The 19,666-nt window shown below is 45.3% G+C and overlaps 1 protein-coding gene across 5 annotated transcripts in view; it reads left to right on the forward strand.

The window, feature by feature from the left end:
* LOC138763163 (voltage-dependent calcium channel subunit alpha-2/delta-2-like) overlaps positions 1-19,666 on the forward strand; it is a 604,584-nt gene that overhangs the window by 318,938 nt on the left and 265,980 nt on the right. The gene's annotated exons all lie outside the window — the stretch shown is intronic.

A 19,666-nucleotide genomic window follows, 5' to 3' on the forward strand; every position in this document is an offset into this window, starting at 1 on the left:
GTAGCAGGCTGAGCATGCAGCCATGAGATGCACCAGTGCTCATTGTGATGGGACTTGCCAACCCAGACAGTGGTCTTTCAGTAAAGAAGTCCTGAATTCAGGTGCAGAGAAGGGTGTTGAGTCCCAGCGAGAATTTATTCACCAGCTTCTGGGCTATGATTGTGTTGATGCCTGTTTCAAACAGATGTCAATCATACCGGTGCCCAAAAGAGTGAGGTAACCTGCCTAAGTGACTTGACCAGTGGCACTCACATCAACAGTGATGAAGTGTTTTGAAAGGCTGGTGTTGAAGCTTATCAGCTCCTGTCTGTGTGGCGACATGGATCCATTCCAGTTCGCCTACCATAGCAATAGGCCTATGGCGGATGCCACTGGCTCTACACAAAGCCATGAAACACCTGAACACCAAAAATGTATACATCAGAATCTTCATTATTGACTACAGTTTGGCATTTAACACCATCATCCTGTCAAAATTGATCAGCAAACTCCAAAACCTGGGACTCAACACCCCACTGTGTAATTGGATCATGGATTTCCACACTTCCAGATCACAATCAGTGAGGATTGGTAAGAATATATATTCCACAATCTCCATCAGTACTGGAGCACCATAGGGCGGCATTCTTACACCCCGTCTTTACACGTATGACTTTGTGGCTTGGAACAACACAATCTACAAATTCTCTGATGACACCATGGTAGAGAGTTGTATAAAAAAGAGGTGATACAGGAGGGAGATTGAAAACTTGGGTGAATGGTGCACCAGCAATAACCTCACAGTCAAATGTCACCAAAACCAAGAAGCCAATTGTTGACTTCAGGAAGGGAAAACCAGATGTTTATGATCCAGTGATCTTTGGGGGATCAGAGATGGAGATCTCGAAGGATCCAACACACCAATGGCATCGTGAAGAAAGCACATCAGTGCCTCTACTTCCTCAGGAGTTTGCGGAGGTTTGGTATGACATCAAAAACCTTGGTAAATTTCTACAGAGGTGTGGTGGAAACTGTGTTGACTGGTTGCATCACGGTCTGGTATGGGGACACCGATACCTTGAGTGTAAAGCCCTGCGAAAGGTAGTGGACACAGTCCAGGACATCAGAGGTAAATCCCTTCCACCCGTTGACAACATCTAAAGGGAACGCTGCTGTCAGAGAGCAACAGCAATCATCAAAGACTCTCACCACCCAGCACATGCTCTGTTCTTGCTGCTGCCATCAGGAAAGAGGTGTAGGTGCCACAAGACTCGCACCACCAGGTTCAAGAACAGCTGTTACCCCTCCACCAACTGACTCCTCAACAACAAACTCAATCAGGGAATCATTTAAGGACTCTTACTGATTTTATTGAGTTTTTTTCTCTTCTCTGTATTGTACAGTCAGTTGTTTACATTTGTTTACCATTTGGTGGTAATTCAGCTTGATCTGAGGGAAAAAGAATCTCAGGGTTGTATGTGATGTCGTATGTTCTCTGACAATAAATCTGAAATTGGAGTGTCTGAGATTCTGCCTTATCTCGACTGTTCAGACTTGATGTGACACTGGTGGACGGGTTACTGGATGCAGGTCTTTTAAAAAAATGTTCATGCAGAAATCCCAGGAAAAATATGGCTACTTCTTGTTCTCAATGTCATTTGGCTTTTTCTGCTTATTCAAGATTCCTATGATTGTCATGTAATAATCCAGAAAATGTAAAATTACACAAAATTTCTTTCTGCCTGCCATAAGGCAGACAAAGAGTCACCTTTAGCATTGCCTGGCACCCATACAATAAGAGAAAGGGAAGCAAAAGAGAGCACGCACGTATCAGCTTGTGAGAAACAGAAGTACCTTCACAGATTTCGCTCGAGACAAAAATTGAGAACAAAGAACATTTATTGTACAACAGTGCAAAGTTGGGTGCTTCCCCTTACCATGGGAATACACACACATACTGGGGCTCACCCAAGTTTTATACAGTTCATTTAACTGTAGAGAAACCCCCCCCCCCCCCCCTTAACATTCTTCTGCCTCCTGGATTGGTTTGGCATTTGGTAATTCTGACTGCCTAAGTGCAGTTTCTGTAAACTTGAAAGACCATGGGGTATCCTGTCTGGGTCCCATCATGTCATTGTCCTTATTCATGAATCTGCCTTTGTTCTTATTCAAACATCTCAACCCCCAGGAGTTACTAATTCTATATGCAGAATTTGCTAACTAATTCTTTCTATCACTATAAGACCTTTCTTCTATTATACTTGCTAACCCTTCCTCACACTCTTATCGGAATTCATCCCTATTCAGCACTTACTTAACTTCCTCTAGTCTAGTCTATTATTCTTTATTTCATTCATAACTTTACTTCCTATAATCTATTATCTCTCACAAGCTGATGGGGTGCATTTCATTTCACTTTGTGATTTTCTGCCTCTACTTAAACTTGCTTCCCCCCTCCAGTCAGAATGTAGAAGAGTGAGCTCTTACCTCTGATGCTGTCTGTGAGGAGTTTCTATGTTCTCCCTGTGTCTGTGTGGGTTTCCCACCAGGTGCTCCACTTTCCTACCATTTTCCAAAGATGAGCTGGTAGGTTAGTGGGCCAATGTGCTTGGTGCTGGGGAAAATGGGAAAACAATGAGTGCAGTTTCGTAGTCTGGCAAGAGACAGAAAACACTGGAATCTGAAGCCAAACTCAAACCACTGGAGGAACTCAGAGATTTCATTGCAAACACAGGGATCAAGGCCATAAATGTTACATGGACCAGGCTGTGTAGATCATTGGTATTTTTAGTTAAGCTTGTTATCAGGGCCAGAAACAGCTCGAGTGTTGACCAAATTAAGAGGAATGCAATTTATAGTACAATTGGATGGTGCAGGTCAGTCAGTGAATGATACGTTGTGATACTGTACAGTTCTTGAGGCATGGAACCACTGGCAGTGCGTCATATCATTGCTGATAACAGAACCATGCAATACCTCTGACATGGGGCACTGATATGCTGTGTGTGGCATTATTATTGATCGGGGAACAGAACCTTGACCAGCAATGCCTGCTGCAGAGGGAGGTGGTGATTGGCAGTGCCTGGACTATTAACTACTGAGATAGTGACAACAAATAGAGGGGCAGGGTGTGACTCAAGTAGGCGTTGCGAGACATTGTTTTGAAGTGAGACGGTGTGGATTCAAGGGATGTGATGTGATGGAATAAGAAGTTGGACACAAACTGATTTTGATTTACACAGCCGGTGTTTACCTATGACTCCTTTACAGATGTGTGTGTATGTTTGCCTGGTATGTGATGTATGTATGTTGGATAACCATGTTGAGGAACTTGGAGGGGGGGGGGGGCATCCGAGGCGCTCTAGTATTTTCCAAAGCCCTTTCCTGCTCACGGTGTCAAAGGCTTTGGTGAGGTCAACAAAGGTGATGTAGAGTCCTTTGTTTTGTTCTCTGCACTGCACGAACTGTTTTGCGGAAAGTGCCAAAATGTTTGGCCTGGAAGTCAGCCTGAAGAAAACTGAGGTCCTCCATCAGCCAGCTCCCCACCATGACCACCAGCCCCTCCACATCTCCATCGGGCACACTGAACTCAAAACGGTCAACCAGTTTACCTACCTCGGCTGCACCATTTCATCAGATGCAAGGATCGACAAAGAGATAGACAACAGACTCGCCAAGGCAAATAGCGCCTTTGGAAGACTACACAAAAGAGTCTGGAAAAACAACCACCTGAAGAAACACACAAAGATCAGCGTGTACAGACCCATTGTCAAACCCACACTCCTGTTCGGCTCCGAATCATGGGTCCTCTACCGGCATCATCTACGGCTCCTAGAACGCTTCCATCAGCGCTGTCTCCACTCCATCCTCAACATTCATTGGAATGACTTCATCACCAACATCGAAGTACTCGAGCTGGCAGAGTCCGCAAGCATCGAATCCATGCTGCTGAAGACCCAACTGCACTGGGTGGGTCACCATCGCTTTCCCAAGATCGTGTTCTATGGCGAGCTCTCCACTGGCCACCGAGAAAGAGGTGCACCAAAGAAGAGGTACAAGGACTGCTTAAAGAAATCTCTTGGTGCCTGCCACATTGACCACCGCCAGTGGGCTGATCTCGCCTCTAACTGTGCATCTTGGCGCCTCACAGTTCGGCGGGTAGCAACCTCCTTTGAAGAAGACCGCAGAGCCCACCTCACTGACAAAAGACAAAGGAGAAAAAACCCAACACCCAACCCCAACCCACCAATTTTCCCTTGCAACCGCTGCAACCATGCCTGCCTGTCCCGCATCGGACTTCTTAGTCACCAATGAGCCTGCAGCAGACGTGGACATAGCCCTCCATAAATCTTCGTCCGCGAAGCCAAGCCAAAGAAAGAAAGATGTATGTATATGTGTGGGTGTGTGATGTATGTATATGTGCTTGTGGATATGAGAGGGGTGTGTGTGTGTGTGTGTGTGTGTGTGTGTGTGTGTGTGTGTGTGTGTGTAATATGTCGTGTGTGTGTGTGTTGTGTGGATCATGAATTTGAGAGTGTGTTGTAAACTGGAGAATTGAAATGTCATTTTGTTCTTGCACTAACTCCAACTATTTACATTTATTTGTTTTTCTTTTGATATCTAATATCTTTTATTGCTGTCTTGGCACATTATGGTCATTTAATAGATATTATCATTGTTAGTGTATCTTGCGTACCTGTGCCGCTGCAGTAAGTGGGAATCTTGGTGAATCTGTGCGATGTACTCTGTGTATGACAATAAACTCTCATTGACGTGAACAAACTAAGATTGTCAGTGTCGTTATTGATAGTGATTTGGACAGGTCACTGGTAGACTGTGATATATACGTGGTTAATGGGAGAATTCTTCACAGTGTGGAGCAGTGGAGAGATCTTGGGGTCTAGGTGAAGTTCAAGTTTATTTATCATCCGATTGTACAGTAGCAGAACAACCTGATGAAATAGCATTCTTCAGTCCAAATGCACATTCAGACATAGAACACATATGGACAAGTACAGTACATATGCAGCATGGTTAATGTAATGGTTAGCACAACACTTACAGCACCAACAACCCAGTTTCAAATCAGGCATTAATTGTCTGTAAGGAGTTGTACGTTTTCCCCATGTCCATATGGATTTCCTCCAAGTGCTCCAGTTTCCTCCCTCCCTTTAAAAACATATCAGGTGTGCAGGTCGATTGGGTGTAATTGGGCAGTGCAGGCTCATGTGCCTGAAGTTCCAGTTAATGAAGAAATCCAAGGCTGTGTAGTTAACCAGGAATCATGGCTTTTTTTAGTAGAAACTCAGTAATACCATAATGAATGATAATGGGTGCGTACACAGTTATAGCCAAGGTGAGTGTCTTTAGTGGTAGAGATAATTAATACACGTCCAATGTCAGTAGAGCAGACTAAGTAAAGCAAAAGACTGACAGCATGACACAGATTAATCACAGTCTCTCCCTGGCAGAAGTTGGGTTAATATTAAAAGAACAACTTCTAGGGTAACTTCTAGGGCAAGCAAGCAATTCTACTGTTCTTTCTTTGGCTTGGCTTCGCAGACGAAGATAAAGCATAACACAAAACAGTCAAATAAATGGCATTGAGAATTTACTGACATAGCCAAAACAAGGCTCGCAACTATCAGAGCAATTAGGATATAACAAGATGTTTACGAATAGTGGAGCCTCTCGGGTTGTTTTCAAACATGAAAAGACCTCCTTATCAGAGCAGGTGGAGGTTTTGCAGGAGTGACGACCTTGGTATTGATACAGTTCCCTGGTCTGTAGTGTGAGACAGCAGGACTTCTAGACCCGCTCCAGAATCACCAGTGTGAGGCTGTGGGGCTTCAGCATGGCCACCTGAATGCTTACTAGGGGTCACAGGCTGGGGTGGTGTGTCCAACCTCTCAGGATCACTCTGAGTGGGGGCGTGCGGAAGGGGTGAGCCAGGTGGGGTTAGATCTCTTAGGGGTACTGTGTCCGTGCTCCCGTCTGGAAATTTAATGTGGTCATAATTGGGATTAGTGTGCAGTAGTTGAACTGGCTGGACTAGGGGGTCTGTTTTGCGCACCTACCAAGCAAATTGGCTCTTCAGCAGCACGATTCCAGGTTCAGATAGACAGGCTGGCCAGTCCATCACAGACCCTGATTTCCTAGGAAAAGTAAACATACGTTCATGAGGTGTTTGATTTGTTGCTGTACAAAATAGGGACCGAATAGAATGTAGAGCCTCAGGCAGCACCTCCTGCCACCGAGTAACAGGGTAACCATGTGTCTTTAACGCGAGGTTAACAGTCTTCCAGACTGTGGCGTTAGCCCTTACGACCTGCCCATTGCCCTGGGGGTTGTAGCTCGTGGTGCGGCTGGTGGAAATCCCCTTGCGTTACAGAGCCTGGCGCAGCTCTGCGCTCATGAATGATGAGCCTCCGTTTGTATGAATGTAGCTGGGAAAACCAAAAATACTGAAGATTTGGTCAAGTGCCTTAATGACAGATGTCGTTGAGACGTCAGGGCAGGGTATTGTGAACGGAAACCTTGAATATTCGTCGATTACAGTAAGGAAAAACACATTTTTGTTGTTAGAAGGTAACGGCCCTTTAAAATCTAAACTGATCCTTTCAAAAGTTCGGGTCGCTTTGATGAGAGTGGCCCCTGGAGCTTTAAAATACTGCCATTTGCATTCTGTGCAAACAGGCAGCTTCTAGTCAATTTTCTGTCTTCTTTGAGGGAGTAAGGAAGATTGTTAGCCCTTATATAGTGGAAGAATCTTGTGACCCCCCCCCCCCAGGTGGCACAATATGCTATGGATCTCCTTTAGTCCTTCAAGCCGAACACCGGCAGCAGCTCATGACAATGTGTCGGAGGGATAATTTAACCTGTCAGATCTGTACAGGAGCTCATAATTGTAAGTTGAGAGTTCTATTCGCCAGTGTGCCATCTTATCATTTTTTATTTTATTTTATGTTTAGTATTAAACATGTAGGCTACAGATTTCTGATCAGTTACCAGGGTGAATTTTCTACCAGCCAGAAAGTGTCTCCGGTAGCATACCACTTCAATAATAGCCTTGGCTTCTTTTTCAATGGCTGGATGTTTAAATTCAGGTCTGCGTAGCATGCGGAAGAAAAATGCCACTGGTCTGCCCTTTTAATTAAAAATAGGGACCGAATAGAATGTAGCGCCTAAAGCACAGTCTGAGGCATCAGTTTCCACTTGGAACAGGACATCCTCATCGATGGATAAGAGTGCAGCTTTGGCAATATCAGTTTTAATTCTCTTGAAAGCTTTCAGGGCTGCTGGAGAGAGAGGGAAAGATTTTGTGTCAAACGGGGTGTGCCTTCATAGCGTAGTCACGTACCCATTTGCAGTAGTAGGAAAAGAATCCCATACACCTCTTAAGGGCTTTTGCTGAGTCTGGGGTTGGCAACTTCTTAAAGGGTGCCATTCTTTCAGGATTGGGGTGGATTTCGCCCTCGTGAACAATATAGCCCAGAATGGGTAGTTCTGTTGCATTGAAAACACATTTACCCTCGTTAAATGTAAGGTTGAGTTCTTTGGCCATTGCTAGAATTTTTTTTAGGTTGTTATCATGCTCGGTTTGGGTCTTACTACAGATAGTGACATTATCCAGATAGGGGAATGTACCCTGTAACTCATACTTGCTAACGATTTTATCCATCTCCCTCTGAAACACTGACACACCGTTAGTGACTCCAAAAGGTACCCTCATAAACTGGTATAGCCCCTAGCCCCCCATCAGCCTCAAACGCCATATAGGGTCGTTCACATTTTTTAATGGGAATTTGGTGGTAGGCTGCCTTAAGGTCAATAGTCGAATACACTTTATATTGTGCTACCTGATTAACCATTTCATTAAGCGAGGTAGTGGGTAGGCATCCAAGTTAGTATAACGGTTAATTGTCTGGCTGTAGTCAGTCTCCTAAATAAAATAATACCTAGTGTCGCCGAAAATGTTCTCCCAGAATCACAGTGCGGCTTTCGCGCAAACAGAGGAACTACTGACATGGTCTTTGCCCTCAGACAGCTCCGAGAAAAGTGCAGAGAACAAAACAAAGGACTCTACATCACCTTTGTTGACCTCACCAAAGCCTTCGACACCGTGAGTAGGAAAGGGCTTTGGCAAATACTAGAGTGCCTCAGATGCCCCCCAAAGTTCCTCAACATGGTTATCCAACTGCATGAAAACCAACAAGGTCGGGTCAGATACAGCAATGAGCTCTCTGAACCCTTCTCCATTAACAATGGCGTGAAGCAAGGCTGCGTTCTCGCACCAACACTCTTTTCAATCTTCTTCAGCATGATGCTGAAACAATCCACGAAAGACCTCAACAATGAAGACGCTGTTTACATCTGGTACCGCACGGATGGCAGTCTCTTCAATCTGAGGCGCCTGCAAGCTCACACCAAGACACAAGAGCAACTTTCCGTGAACTACTCTTTGCAGACGATGCCGCTTTAGTTGCCCATTCAGAGCCTGCTCTTCAGCGCTTGACGTCCTGTTTTGCGGAAACTGCCAAAATGTTTGGTCTGGAAGTCAGCCTGAAGAAAACTGAGGTCCTCCATCAGCCAGCTCCTCATCATGACTACCAGACCCCCCCACATCTCCATCGGGCACACAAAACTCAAAACGGTCAACCAGTTTACCTATCTCAGCTGCACCATTTCATCGGATGCAAGGATCGACAACGAGATAGACAACAGACTCGCCAAGGCAAATAGCGCCTTTGGAAGACTACACAAAAAAGTCTGGAAAAACAACCAACTGAAAAACCTCACAAAGATTATCGTATACAGAGCCATTGTCATACCCACACTCCTGTGCGGCTCCGAATCATGGGTCCTTTACTGGCATCACCTACGGCTCCTAGAACGCTTCCACCAGCGTTGTCTCCACTCCATCCTCAACATTCATTGGAGCGACTTCATCTCCAACATCGAAGTACTCGAGATGGCAGAGGCCGACAGCATCGAATCCACGCTGCTGAAGATCAAACTGCGCTGGGTAGGTCACGCCTCCAGAATGGAGGACCATTGCCTTCCCAAGATCGTGTTATATGGCGAGCTCTCCACTGGCCACCAAGACAGAGGTGCACCAAAGAAGAGGTACAAGGACTGCCTAAAGAAAGCTCTTGGTGCCTGCCACATTGACCACCGCCAGTGGGCTGATCTCGCCTCAAACTGTGCATCTTGGTGCCTCACAGTTCGGCGGGTAGCAACCTCCTTTGAAGAAGACCACAGAGCCCACCTCACTGTCAAAAGACAAAGGAGGAAAAACCCAACACCCAACCCCAACCCACCAATTTTCCCTTGCAACCGCTGCAACCGGTTGTCCCGTATCGGACTTGTCAGCCACAAACGAGCATGCAGCTGACGTGGACATTACCCCTCCATAAATTTTCGCCCGCGAAGCCAAGCCAAAGAAAAAAGAAAAAAAGTGTCAATAGCCAGTCGTTTCTTAGTGTGACTTTTCACCACTACCACCTGGGCTCGATACAGACTCCTGTTGGGTTCAATCACCCCCTCTTTAAGTAGACTCTGAGTCTCAGCCTTAATAAACTCACGTTCCTCTTTGCTGTAAGAACGGCTCTTAGAGGCAATCGGTCAACACTTGGGAGATAGATTATTGAACAGGGAGGGAGCTTTGATCTTTAGTGTGGACAGACTGCAGTAACCAGTGTAGGGGATGGTAAGTGTTGGGTAGTGGCCCATCGAAATTAAACTCTATACTTTTCATCTGAGATTGAATATCCAACCCCAGTAACACAGGAGCACAGTTATCAGGCATTACAAAAAGCCAAACATCAGCAAGACAATGTCCCTGCAAGTTCAGAGTTACCTTACACTTGTCCTGTATAGTCTTGTTAAGTTCGCTGCAAGCCATCGATATCCATCGGTTCGCTGGATATCTCCGCAAATTTAAGGCTTTAGCAACCTGTTCATGAATGTAGCTGTCAGTGCTGCCGGAGTCTATTAAGCAATTGACAGTCTCACCATTCACCTCCCCCTTCATAGTCGACCGTTCCAGTCCGTAACAACCCCCAAGCTTTTCAGTCAATTGAGCCGTCACAGGGGAACCTTGTGTTGATCTCACCTCGCCCGTCGATTCAGCGGGCTCGTCTGAAGATTCCCCCCTCTTCCTAGTCGTCTTCCATTCCAGCGGCTCTGGGATGAGTTTTCTTGGTGCTTTTCTTCTTTTTCTTATTGGTGGGAGTATTTTTCACTCTACATGCTTTAGCAAAGTGGCCATGTTTCCCACGGTAGCTGCAAGTAGCGAATCAAGCCAGATACTTCTGTCTGGGGTGCCAGCTCTTATTAGAGAAGTAACATTTGCCAGGTATTTGTCCCTTCATGCCCCTTGGGGTTCCAGCACTCCTGGGTGTTTCCTTTAGTTTCCAGTATTTCGCTGGACCGCATAGCAGTTCTCAGTGTTTTGGCTAAAGTGACTGCTTGTCCATAGGTCAGAGGCTCTGTTCCTAATAGCTTCTGACAGATGTAACTGGAATCGATTCCGTTGACAAAAGCATCCAGCTTCAAAGCATTGCGGTGTTGTTCAACATTGATTGCCTTGACATCGCATTCATTTGCCAACAAGTCGAGAGCCAGTACATAGGCAGCATCACTTTCCCCGGGTTTCTAGTGTCTAGTCAGCAACTGGTGCTGGGCAAATACCACATTCTGTGGCGCCGCATAGTAAGCGGTCAGTCATTCCTGGGCTATAGCCACAGTTGCAGCTTCTCGAGTTACAGCAAAAAGGATCTCACCCAGTAAGGATTTCAAGTGGCCCCGCTGTATCGCCTCATCGACCACGTTGTTACAAGCCATGTAGCAATCGAAACAAGTAATCCAGTGGTTGAAGATTTCTCTGGCCCTTGGGACAGACAGGTTGATCATCAGCTGCTCTGGCTTGAGTGCTGCATCCATTTCTACTAATAAATTGAAGTGCCAGTTAATGAAGAAATCGAAGGCTGGGTAGTTAACCAGGAATCATGGCTTTTATTAGTAGAAACTCAGTAGTACAATAATGAATGATAATGGGTGCGTACACAGTTATAGCCAAGGGGAGTGTCTTTAGTGGTAGAGATAATACACGTCCAATGTCAGTAGAGCAGACTAAGTACAGCGAAAGACTGACAGCATGACACAGATTCATCACAGTGCTGAAAGGGTCTGTTACTGTGCTGTATTATCTAAAAGAAAATTTTAAGTGTGTGCATATATTTAAATTAAATCTTATTGATAAATAATGGAGTTTTGGAGAGTTGTTCTAACAGTTCAGCAGTCTTACTGTTCTTCAGCCTGGTGGTTCTGGCTCTGATCCTCCTGTATCTCCTTCCTTCAGGTACAGGATCCATAAATCCCTCAAGGTTGCTGCGCAAGTTGATAGGGTGGTTAAGAAAGTGAATGGGGTGCTGCCCTTCATCAGATGGGGGAATGAGTTCAAGAGTCATGAGGTAACATTGTGGCTCTTTAAAACTTTGATTCGACTACACTTGGAGTATTGTGTTCAGTCAGGTCGCCTCATCACAGGAAGGATGTAGATGCTTTAAACAGGGTGCAAAGGAGATTTACCAGTATGTTGCCTGGATTGGAGAACATATCTTATGTAAAAAGGTTGATAGAACTCGGGCAGTAGTTCTCAACCTTTTTTTTTCCACTCATATACCACCTTAAGAATTCCCTTACTAACCACAGAGCATCTATGGCATTGGATACCACTAGTTTAAGGTGATTGCAGGAAAGTTTAGGGGAGATGTCAGAGCCAAATTCTTTTTATAGAGAGTGGTGGGTGCCTGGAATGCATTGCTGGGGGGTGCTGGCGGAGGCTGGTGCAATAGGGATATTCAAGGGAATCCTAGATAGGCACATGGATGTATGGAAAAAGAGGGTTATAGTTGTGAGAGAGGGAAGGCTTATATTGTTGTGAAAGTAGATTGACATAGGTCATCACAACACTGTGGGCTAAAGGGCCTGTACTTTGCTGGGATGCTGTATGTTCAATACAACTGGAGAGTGTTTGAGGAAACCAAGTACCTGATCCATGGCACTCACCTCTCGTGTGTGACATGCGGACATTGCCCTGAATAACTGTCTGTGGTTTAATAATTGGCTCTGGCATGGAAAACTGAGCATTTCTCTGGGATCGTAAGTATTTACTGATAGCGCCAGATGACTTTCTGTCTGCTTACTGAGACCTACGATGGAGAGAGACTGTTTGATCAGTGACTGAGGTGGTGCATTGTGTGATAGAGTAAATGATGAAAAGCCCGTGTCAGGGTGGTCATTAAAGCAACAGGTTGCAGGCTGCCCCTGATATAGATACAGGTCACTGACTGTGTGTAGTACAGGGCAGAGCATGGAATGGGAGTGTGTTCTTCAGTCACTGGTTCTGAGTGACTGTCTCTGATATCGTTACTGACACAGGAACAAAGCCCTGATTGACCACAAAGTGAACTACTGGTTGCACATAATATATAAGGACTAGTCGCTCACTTGTCACTAATATATCTTTTGATACAGGCAAAGGGACCAAGACTGTACAGTGCAGATGCTGATACAGGAAGAAGACATAATTATGAGAGGAATAGATTGGGTGAACGCAGTGAGTCTTTTACCCAGAGAAGGGAAATTGGTAACCAGAGGATATAGGTTTATGGTGAAGGGAGGGGAGAGAGACTTAACAGGAACCTGTGGTTTGATGAGTTTTTGTGGGTCCTATTGGAGGGGTAAGTAAGAGGAGGTTGCCTGAGAGTTGTCATCTGGCTTCAGCTAGATCGAGATCAATGTGCCTGACCACAACAGTGCTGCCCTTGTCTGTGGGTTTGATGGTGAGGCTGGGATTGGTGCGGAGAGAGTGGAGGGCCAGGCATTCTGAGGGGGTGGAGAAGTCGATATGGTTCATATCATGGTGGCAGTTGGAAATATGAAGGTCCAGAATAGGTAGAAGACCAAAATGAGGTGTCCAAGAAGAGGAAAGTTTAAAGTGGGAGAAGTGGTCTGTGGTGGGGGTGGAGAATCCTCGTTGTGGAAGTAGGTATGGAGATGGAGATAAAGGAAGAAAAGTTCAATAATCTCAAAGAATGAGGGGAGATTTGATAGAGGTAAACAAAATTGTGTTTGGCATGCATAGAGTAAATGCAAGTAGGCTTTTTCCACTGAGGTTAGGCAACTTACAACCTAGAGGACATGAATTAATGGTGAAAGGGGAGACATTTAGGGGAAATTTCTTCACACAGAGTGGTGGGAATGTGGAATGAGCTGCCAGCTAAAGTGGTGAATGCAGGTTCAATTTTAACATTTAAGAAAAATTTGAAAAGATACATGTACGGAAGGGGTATGGAGAGCTACGGACTGGGTGCAGGTCAGTGAGACAGCAGAATAACAATTCAGCAGCGACCAGAAGGGCCTCTTTTCTGTGCTGTAGTTTTCTATCGTTCCACGGTTCTATGATGTGTCAAGGTCCTCGTTTACTGTTGCATCCTTAACTCTTTGGCACATTAGATGTGTCCCCCACTGTGAAGACCGACACAAAATAATTATTCAAGGCCTCGGCCATTTCCACATTCCCCTTCTCATCTTCCACGGAACCTACATTCACTTTAGCAATTCTTTTCCACTTTATTTAATTTTTAAAACATTCCACCATCTGTTTTTATATTTTGTGTTAGTTTACTTTCATAATCTAGCTTCCCTTTTATTGCTTGCTTAGTGGTTCTTTGTAGCTTTATAAAATTTTTCCAGTCTTCCCACAATTTTCCCACTGCTCCTGGCAACTTTGTATGAATGAGCTTTGAGTTTGACCTCTTCCTTTATTTCCTCAGTTATCCTAGGCTGGCCCTTACTGCCAACAGGAATATACTCTACTTCTTTTGAGCACTTTGGAAAATCGTTTTGAAAGTCTTCCATTGTTCCTCAACTGTCTCTTCATAGAGCCAGTATTCCCTCCCTCATCCCATTATCATCTCCCTTTTTTCAACATAATACACTGGCTTTAGATCAAACTATTGCCTGCTCCGTGTGTATGATAAATTCAGTCATACTGTGATCACTCTTTCCAAGAGGATCTCATCTCGTTGCACAGGACCAAATCCAAGATAGCGTGTTCCCTCACGGTTTTGGAAACATGCTGTTCTAGAAAGTTATCCAGAGACAGACCAGAGATGGAGATAGGCTGTGGACTACAATTATGACATGTGTGGCTTGTAAATGGACACATCAGCTGCTGGCAATGTAAATTATAATGACCCACACAGAGAAAGTGATTGAGCTTGTGAGTTTAGAGCAGCTATTTCAATGGAGCCATACGGGCCTCCTGGGGGCCACAGCATTTTAAGGGAGTCATGGACTGAAATTGTAAAATATTTTTTTATTTTTGTTTATGCAGTCAGTAGAAGTATGTAAGAAACCAACTAAACAATAGCTTTACAGGGATGGGGCCATATGCTCTGAGCAGAGGCCTAAGGGGGCCATGGCCAAATAAAGGTTGAGAATGGCTGGTGTCAAGAGCAGTCTCAGGGCAGGTGCCAGCACTGTAGAATGTATCTGCAACTACAAAAAGACAGCACTGACAGTGTGATGTGATGTTAATCCTGAAAGAGGGGACATTTAAAAACCTTACAGAGGAGGATGGTGGTAGTGTGGTCAAAAAGGCTATCAGTACCATCACCTTCATCGGGGCAGAGTATCAAATATAGAAGCCAGAGGGCATGTTGCAGTTGTACAAGATGTTGGTGAGGACCCATTTGGAAAAATGTGTTCAGTTTTGGTCACCGTGCTGCAAGAATGAAGTTCCCATAGGACCTGCAGAACTAATGTGAAAACAACTCATCCCTGATCCTGATCTGAAGAAGGAGACAAGGTAGAGGATTGTGGGACTGCGTGGTGGATGAGCAGCTTCGATCAGTCATTCTCAGTAGAGGCCCTACAGCTCCTCTGTGGGCCACAGCACATTTGAATAAAAGCCTTTTCATCTTTTGCAACATAAATATTTTTTTAAAAAATTTTATGTGGTCGGTTGGCAAGAAGTACGGAAAAAACTAAAACTTGACTGCTTCGCGGAGGGAGGGGGGGGATAAACTTTGAGCAGAGTCCTAACAGGGGCCATGGCTGAGAAAAAGTTGAGAATACCTGGCTTAGATTGCATATGATCCAAAGTACTGGTGGCAGGATATGGCAGTGACCTTCACTCTTTGATGCCTAAAGGAAATCCGAACACCAGGAAGCAAGGTGTATTAGTCGTGTTCATTTAAAACCTGTCGGAGGTGGTTATTAATGGAATGTTTCTTTAAAGAATTGCAGGCGGACATTTTTAAAAGCATGATTTGGGCAGAGTAGAAATACAAATTCCAGATGAAGGGCTCAGGTCTGAAACATTGGGTTACCTCTGACTTCCGATGGATGATGGATGACCCAGTGAGTTCGTCCAGCACTCTTGTGCACTGTACTCGACCTCAGCATCTTCAGGGTTCCTTGAAATTTAAGTGAAATGCCTTTAACCGACCGGGGTGCCAAAATAAAGGTGCTTGGAAGCTCGCCGTGCTTTAAAGGTGGGTGGAGTGCCCAAGTGTGCCACCTTCCTGTGCTGCTGAGATTGTGGAGCTGCAATCAATCTCTATGCTGACAGCCAACCTCCTTAATGTGCCGCTGCTCTCACCGCATTGTTTCAATGGCAAGAACTGTGCTGCTCAATGAACTGTGCAGTGATCTGTCACAATGAAAGAGTCTGGTGTTAGACGTGCATATGGACTGCATCATTACAGCTAATTAATTTATGCACCACAAACACACTGCATCACTTTTATAATATCCTAGCCGCAATGTCAGCTGCTCGTGAGGCACCATTTGGAGTATTATTTTGATCACCATGCAGTAGGAAAGATGCCGCCAAGCAGAGGTGCAGAGAAGATTGTCGAGGATGTTGCCAGGACTCGGCCGGCGGGGGGTGGGGAGGGGTGGGGGAAGGAGCTGAACTATAGGGAGAGGTTAAGTAGGCTTGGGCTTTATTCCTTGGAGCACAGGAGGATGAGGGGTGATCACATAGTAGAAAATCACGAGGTGAACACACAGCATCTTTTGCCCAGAGTAGGGGATCAGTAACGTGAGTTTAAAGTGGGATTGGGGGAGAGCTGTAACAGGTACCTTAGAGGATGGTGAATGTATGGAATGGCTGCCAGAGGAGAAGGTTGGGGGAGGGACTATTGCCACGTTTAAGAAACAAATTGGCTGGATATATGGATCAGTGGTTTTCAAACTACCCCCCTAAACTCACATTCCACCTTAAGTAATCCCTATGCCATAGAAGCTCTGCGATTAGTAAGGGGTTGCTTAAGGTGGTATGTGAGTGGAAAGAAAAAGGTTGAAAACCACTGTTTTAATCATACCTAATTGACTCATTATCTGCAGTTTCATAACTCCAAAGGAAATGGGCCCATGACAATTTTTCTCAAGCAAAATATTTCAGTAACAATTGGATCTAGAGCAGTGGTTCTCAACCTTCCCTTCCCACTCACATACCACCTTAAACAATCCCTTACTAATCACAGAGCACCGATGGCATAGGGATTACTTAAAGTGGTATGTGAGTTTGGGGAGGGCAGGGTAGTTTGAAAACCATTAGTTTAGAGGGATATAGACCAAATGCAGGCAGGTGGGATGAGTGTGGATGGGACATTTTGGTCAGAGTAGGCAAGTTGGGCCAAAAGGCCTGTTTCCCTGTGGTCTGACTCTAAAAGAATAGTCTACTTCTAGGCTTGTGCGCTGTCATCTTTCTCCAGTTTCTTGTGCTGTGCCTCTCTGTCTGGTGACACCTCAGCCTGTGGGACACGCAGAACCCAAGGCAAATCATGCCCGCACACACCTAAAGGCCTTCTATTGGTCACTCCAGTGGCACCCTCTGCCTTCTGTGTCACTGTGCCACTCCACTCAATCTTTGAGCAATCCTTGAGGACGTCAAACATTTGGGGAGCTGAACTGGAACTCTGCACTGCTCATCACAGAGTCCGATCCCAGTGCCAGGAAGCTATTTACATTGCCTTGCCCGTTGTATTCCCATGGTAAAGTGTGTGCATTTGCTGCCTGTCACCCAGTGTTCCTGATGCCTTCCGCATCTTGAACAGGCCACAGTTGCTGGCTCAAGACTTTGTAAAAATATAATTTATTAACAATTTATTAAGCAAATTCCGCCCATTTAAACCCGTGCCACTCATTTGCACCCAAATTAACCTACGCAACCCCGTGCGCTTTGAAGGGCAAGAGAAAACCCGGAGAAAAGCCACACAGACACGGGGAGAACTTACAAACTCCTAACAGAGAGCAGCGGATTTGAGCCTGGGTCACTGGTGCTGTAATAGCATCGCGCTAACTGCTACACTAACCATGCCACCCTGTATATCTGTTCATTATGCACCTTTCACTGGATTCAGTATCATGTACCTTCAGAGAATATATTGTGTTCCTAACAAGTTCTTGTTACAGAAGCTTTAACAACCTCATTATTAGCCCAGACAAGAGTGGCTGGCATATGTATAGCTGTGTTAACAAGCGGATAAAATATAAATGTTGAAGGTGTAAGTGGATTAAATTTTAGTCAGGCGCTGGCAATCACACACTTTGCAGTCAGGGCAGGTGTTGTTTTCTATTCCATCTGCTATCAGTGAAGTGCTGTCTTTTTAATTTATTACTGTTATACTCAACGCACTCTTGAGAGGGACCACAGACTCCAGGTTACTGAGCCTGGTCTGCTCAGCCTGAGTGCTGCAGGTTGCCAAGCTCTAATCCATCATGAACAGGTACACTCAACAGCTCCAGAACTGAGGCAGCACTTGGACTGAGGAGCAGGGAAATGTGCTCGGGGTTATACATCTTAACCCCTGTTCCGACACACAATTGCTCTGGCCTCAACTGCACCGCTTTGCACAGCCGGATAAAGAAATGGTGGCGCTGCCGGATCTTCTGTAACAGCAGCACTACCGCTGATGTGGACCATGAGAGATCGGGCTCCTACCGCCCAGTTCTACTGCCAACGGCTCCGTCCAAGTTTTAAACAGCCTGTTAAAGGAGTCAATGTTTTATCTAAAATCCTGCAACCCCGGGGTCTGGCCAAGATGGCAGTGGCCTCGAGAGGTTGCAGACTCCGGGGAAGCAGAGGAACAGTGCAGGGCACCAGTAACGGGAAGCACGCTCCTCATTAAGAGAAGCAGAGGAGACAACCCTAAGGATGGTGGACCAGCGAGGGGCTCTGCAGCTGAAGGACACACACAGGCTGCGGGCTCCTGGAGACTGACTCATGAGAACTAGCTATTGGAACCAGGATTCGAGAGGATGCTGAGGGCAAGGAGGGCTCCAAAAGGGCCCTGGGTGCTAACGGCTTACTTATCATGTTTGAGGTTTGGATCTGGGCTTGGGACGTTTGAACTGGAGTATTGTGCGGCTACAGATGCTGCGCAAGCACTGGAGGTGATTTCACGGATTCTCAGGGCCTCTGAAGGAACCCACTTTTGCTTCTCTTTCTCTGACTGTAAGGGGCACCAGGCAATTAATTAGCATCTGATCAAAACTCAGGGCCTCTCCAATTTCTCATCACCTCACTGACATCCTGATCAGCCATAGACATCCTGATAAGCCAATAGGAAGCAGTCAGTATAACAGTGTTGAACATGTAGGTGACAGATTTTCGATCAGTCAATAAAGTGAATTTCCTTCCGGCTAAAAAGTGTCTCCTGTAGCGAATTGATTCTACAATAGCTCGTGCTTCCTTTTCGATAGAGGATTGCCTGATCTCTGGCCCATGTAATGTCTGAGAGAAAAAGACCGCAGGTCTACCAGCTTGATTTAGCGTAGCTGCTAAGACCCAATCTGACACATCAGGTTCCAGTTGGAATGGTAAATCCTCATCAAAAGCTGACATTGTCACTTTGGCTATATCCTGTTTGATGTTTTTAAAAGCACGGAGGGTTTCTTCAGACAGAGGAAAACTAGAAGTTTTAAACAGTGGCCATGATTTATCTGTGTAATTGGACACACAATGAGCGTAATAGGAGATAAACCCCAGGCAACGCTTGAGGGACTTTTGTGTCGCAGGTGGGGGAAGCTCCATGAGTGGTCTCATTCTCTCAAGGTCTGGGCTGATCTCCCCTTTATTCACTATGTAGCCTAGAATAGCCAGGCGGTTAGTGCGGTATATATACTTGTCATTGTTAAGGGTTAAGTGCAGCTGCTTGGCCACCTGGAGAAATTTTTGTAAGTTCTGATCGTGATCATTTAAGTCTTTGCCACATATATTGACATTGTCCAAATAAGGGTAGGTGGCTTGCAAATTATGAGCATCTACTAGTTTATCCATCTACCTTTGGAAAACTGATACACCATTGGAAACTCCAAAAGGAACTTTTTTAAACTGAAAAAGTTTGCCATCTGCCTTAAAAGTGGTAAACTGCCTTTCATCCTTGTGAATAGGCACCTGATGACAAGCTGATTTCAGATCAATTGTGGAATATTATTTTGTATTATGCAATCTGGTTTACCATGTCTGAGATACGAGGCAGGGGATAAGCATCTAGTTGGGTAAACCTGTTTATAGTTTGGCTGCAGTCCATGACCAATGTATGTTTTGCACCATTTTTGATGACTTCAGCTTGTGCACGCCAAGGATTTCACAAGATCACAAGAC

Source organism: Narcine bancroftii, chromosome 5 (assembly GCF_036971445.1).
Source record: "Narcine bancroftii isolate sNarBan1 chromosome 5, sNarBan1.hap1, whole genome shotgun sequence".
NCBI lineage: Eukaryota > Metazoa > Chordata > Chondrichthyes > Torpediniformes > Narcinidae > Narcine > Narcine bancroftii.